The sequence below is a fragment of the Sycon ciliatum genome, chromosome 3, assembly GCF_964019385.1.
Source record: "Sycon ciliatum chromosome 3, ocSycCili1.1, whole genome shotgun sequence".
Classification (NCBI taxonomy): domain Eukaryota; kingdom Metazoa; phylum Porifera; class Calcarea; order Leucosolenida; family Sycettidae; genus Sycon; species Sycon ciliatum.
Window position 1 is genome coordinate 20,093,885 of NC_088645.1, and position 4,740 is coordinate 20,098,624.

General features: G+C 45.0%; 1 long non-coding RNA gene across 1 annotated transcript; it reads left to right on the plus strand.

Moving 5' to 3' along the window:
• Positions 1-2,013: 2,013 nt before the first annotated feature.
• LOC135812557 (uncharacterized) lies at positions 2,014-4,740 on the plus strand. Its single transcript, XR_010552850.1, has 2 exons — positions 2,014-2,152; positions 2,841-4,740. It is a non-coding gene; the product is annotated as an uncharacterized LOC135812557 (long non-coding RNA).

Consider the following 4,740-nt stretch of genomic DNA (forward strand, 5'->3'; position numbering starts at 1 on the left):
TTAGAAGAAGAAAAGTTCAGACAGCTCCAAACTACACTATAACGCTAGCACTACCAGTCACCTTCCCTTTCTTATGCTATTTCTATAACTTAGAATCTTCCAAGTTGGAAGGCTGTTGGAGTGCACATCCAAGATGTAGACCCAGGTGCTCGAAGTCCGTACACTTTTACAGTGTGTGTTTGCCGAGCTGAAACTCACGCTAGCAATGATCACTTGCCAGAATCCTGCTCGTGGATGGAAGGTATCTTGTCCAAGTTTGTTCTGAGGCCAGGCTCGATTGAACCAGGCCATCTTTCGATCCGATCTGGTTCTCTGGATTTCGCTCATTTTTCATATCAAATTTTGGTGTCGCAGAGGGTACTCTAAGTCCGTACTGATCAGAGGTGACTCGAAATACACACATATTTCTGCTAATTGCTAACTTGCAATCCCTCGGTTACGACGAAAGTACCGAAGGGATATGTTTGGCATGTGCCTCCACCAGTATTTCTTGCAAAAGCGTAGTTTGTTGCCGCAATGCAAGCTGTTTTTAGTCGGCTCAGAGAAGAAGCAGCTGCGCTGTGAAAACCGCGGGAAAACAGTGGTGGAGATGCCAGGAGTGTCAACCTTTCTCCAAGGATTGTTGGTTCTCTGTAAATTCTTCTCCTCTGGCCATTGTCTGCTCTAAGCTGGCTCTTGATGATTGAGTGAAGGTCTGTTTGACGCTGTGTCCGTTCGAAATCGGTCTTGGCAAAGTTGATTTTTGCATGGAATGTAACCCAATTTGTATTCGTATGGACACTCGAAAACCCACTCCCGGGCCCGATCCCGTGGTATGGGACTTCTGCTTATCGTAGATCCCTGAAAATTGGTACGCGAGGAGAACATACCACACTGTCCCCTCCATAAAATATTTGAGTCGAATACAATAACAGAACATGAAATTATGGGCGTACGAACTTAGGATACCATGTACGGACTTCGAGCACCTGGGTCTACTAGGGTTGGTTGCCAGTTAGTTGTAGAACGTCAGTACCGTTGGTCAGTCTCGTGCCATATCATCGCATGATCTGGTTGTACAGTAACTGGTGGTGTTAGTGGATATTATAGCGTGGCGTAACTTGCAGCTCTTTGGTCCTCTTTTCTTTTTATTATCGTAATTTGGGTCTTTGACTTTCCCTCAAGTCAGTGAATACGTAATCATACACCATTATTCTCCAGAGATCAGCAAATGACATAGCCAACAATCAAAGGCGACTTCCTGCCGCAATGAAAACAACTGTGCTCCATAGGAATGGGGGGGGGTAGGTGGAGAGGTGGCTATGCGTCACGAGTACGAGATAAAACGAATCACACTCTCGCATTGACAGGCAGACTTCACACTACGTTTTGGAAAAGCATGCTTTCCAGCTAAAATAGAAACGTTTATGTTCCTCCATTTCATAATGCATTGATTTTCGCGACGTTTTCGTATACAAGAACGCATCTTCAAAACGTTCCTGTTGTACGCATCCTACCAGACGAATACCACGTGAAACCGGAACCTTGAAGTGCTGGGATTGCGTTTTGCACATGCCTCAAGCAAGCACAGAAGCACTCTTTCAATCTAGTGGACCGTACACACTCCAGTAACCTCGCATGACGTGGCAGTAGATGCTGCACAGGACGTGACGGGTGAATAGATAGCCGATCCGGATGCATGTAGCAGAAAGCCGAACCAAATCAGTGGCGGTGAAAAAATCAACACGAGATATCTCGTACTGGGCACTGATGAAAATGATAAACTGTGGTGTGTTAGCTTGAAAATGCGTCCAAATGGCTTCATCTGGTATGACAGCCGTCCTCCTGTTATACAATAGAAACAGCTGTATCATTTTCCAATATTACCACCGAAATCTAGAAATAGAGTTCCTCCGTCCGGTAGTAAGCATCTAAGAGCTGGAAAGCGGCCACTATACATGAGGCAAGTGAACACCTACCTACACCAACATACCGCCCAAAGGACTTTTTTTTGCTCACATTTTTCTTCTTCTTTTGCTCCCGTTATGAACAAAACCTGCTGGTGATCATTCTACTCATTCACGTTTGTGTTTTGGATTGTAAAGGGAGCCACTGTTATTCACGCAGGCCGCCACTATGGATGCCAATATATGCAACTGTAAAGATGTTCAAGGTGAGAGCTTTGCGGCGTCACTTTTATGGGCTGCCCAGAGATTTTAACGTCAACGTTTATTATAGGCCGTGATGGGGTGCAGGCTAATACAAACATGTGAAGTTTCGTTTTAATCCAGCAGCTATGCAAGAGACGTTGCTCCAGTAACGTCTGGGGCTAGCCAGTGTCCACACAGCTTTATGTATGCTCATTCACTTCTGCATTGGTTACGCAAGCATTGTAATCTAAAAATGCCTCGCAGCTTAGTAAGAGACGTTACTTCAGTAACGTCTGGCGCTAGCCAGGGTCCACACAGCTTTATTTATGCTTATTCACTTCTGCATTGATTACGCATACATTGAAATCTAAAATTATACCTATGGTACCAGTCTAGTAGATGCTACGATCCAGACCGATTATTTTTTTCGTTTACTAAAAACCCAGCCTTATCAGTACTAAAGGTTATACAAAATATGGCCAAAGGAGGATTGAATATGAGAGAAGCCGCGAGTTTGCATTATCATCAGCAAACAGGCGTGTACTGGGTTCTAGGTTGAGTCCGCACTTATTCAATGAAGCTAACGTTAAGGGGTACTTTTAGGTTTCCCTCTTGTACACTGCGATTACCCTGTAAGGCAGCATGCAATATGAAGAACGTGTTTATACACGACTAAGTATGTCATTCATTTCTTTTTGAATTACATTCCAGATCAAATCGAGGCCCTGAAAATTATTTCAGCATCTGTGGATGGACTCCTGCTTCTATGCGTGGTGTGTCTTGGTGTTCTGCTCGTACAAGTCAGACGCGGGAAACTCCCGACTCCGTCCTGCTGTGGTCACATGGACGTCGACGTCACCATCCCGGCCGTTGAAAGGCATGATAAGGCGCAAATCCCAGACAATGGACGCTTTCTAAGTTCACAACGCCTGGTTGATAGCCGATTGAATGCATGTAGCCGCACGGGTTCTGGACTCTCCCTAGCTGTTCGACCGCTGCCGAGTGATCCAAATTTCTCGGAGTTTGGCCCGCTCGCTAGGAAGGATTCAAACTACCCCATGCACTGTGATGAAAACCTACGCGCAATGGTCGGAAGTGACCAGGTGTCAACGCATGCTGTAGATGAACCTGAAGAGGATGGAAAGGATGGGGAGGATGAGTACATAATCATGGCAGCCGTTGATTCTGTATACGATAGAGTGCCTAACCTGAAAGCAGCGCAAGCAGCCTGTGAGACACGCGATGAAGGACGTTCTCAGAGTTCCGCTCAATGATTCAGGATATTCATGTCAGTATCACCTTCCTCAAGCAACATTCAAATATTGTACGCCACACAGATAGTACAATTCGGCAGGGGCAAAATGTCAACATGAGCTTTCCGGCGAAAATGTATAAGAATGTTTGGAAGGATCAATTCCCTAATCATATGGTTGTATCCAACACCGCGCCTCCTGTATCGCATCAACTGAACACGAGCAAAAACATCCAACCCACCCATAATTAGTGTACCTGACACCCACCACATAGCGGATTCATTTTCGTCTACAAGTTCCACTTTCGTCTGCAGTTCCACTACAGTTCCACTGTAAACATTAGCCGACCAAAAGCCAAACAGAGAAGTGCAGGGTGCAATTTAGCTCACATAATTATGGGCACACAAGTGGACAAGTCAACGTAAGCAGCTGTACCACATGACCTACTGCCGCTCATAACAGTGGAAGTCAATATGGCAACAAGTCACGTCGCATTGAAGTAAGATTCAGCAAAATCTACGATCGATACCGGTACACAAGCCTGTTCTGAAAACCGCTTGGTCACATGATTGATCACGCCGGGTGGAACGAAAAATCTATCCTAGCTCTGTCCATCAATAATTCTGTTAGCATAATTCGCATGCGCTGCGTGTGAATAGCAACTGAATAGAGTGGTTGTGAGTTGAAAATTGCCCCTTTTCTTTATGCCCACAAATTCCATGTTGCAACATTTTTCCTTGGCTCACCATCTGAGTTCCCCTTTTCTTTGTCATAATTCTGTTGTTGAGGTAGCTCTTTTATCTGGATTCCTGACGGCTGAATTTAAATGCTCTGAAACACATTTTTAGTAAGCTTGACGTGTGGACAAAAAGTGGACACCAGTTTCCAGTCCCAGTCTGAAGCATGACTAGACATGGCAACATCCTTGACCAATATACCATCATCTGACGACTACCAACTGGATCCTGAGGAAATGCTCGTCTAACGGCCCAGTCCATACCGTCACACGTTTTCCTTATATTGTCAGTTCATTTGCATGCTCCGGAGATGTAAATTAAGGATGGATAGTGGATAAAGGCAACTTCCTTCCTCATCTTAATTCATCATAGTCTTATACGTAATGTAAGTGCATATCACTTCATGTAGGAACTTACAAGGCTATGTAAATTTGCAAATTCGGTATTTCTCTTGTCCGTTTCGTTTCAACTCCCCCGCCGCACAATACTTGCAGTGTCCCTCGAACAGGTTTCCTGGGAAATGACTAACTTGCATAGTTCAAAGCACTAGCATGATACGTTCTGCTTCACACCATAATCCTCTAGGCACGAGGGCCGCAGTGACACACTTACCAAGTGGGA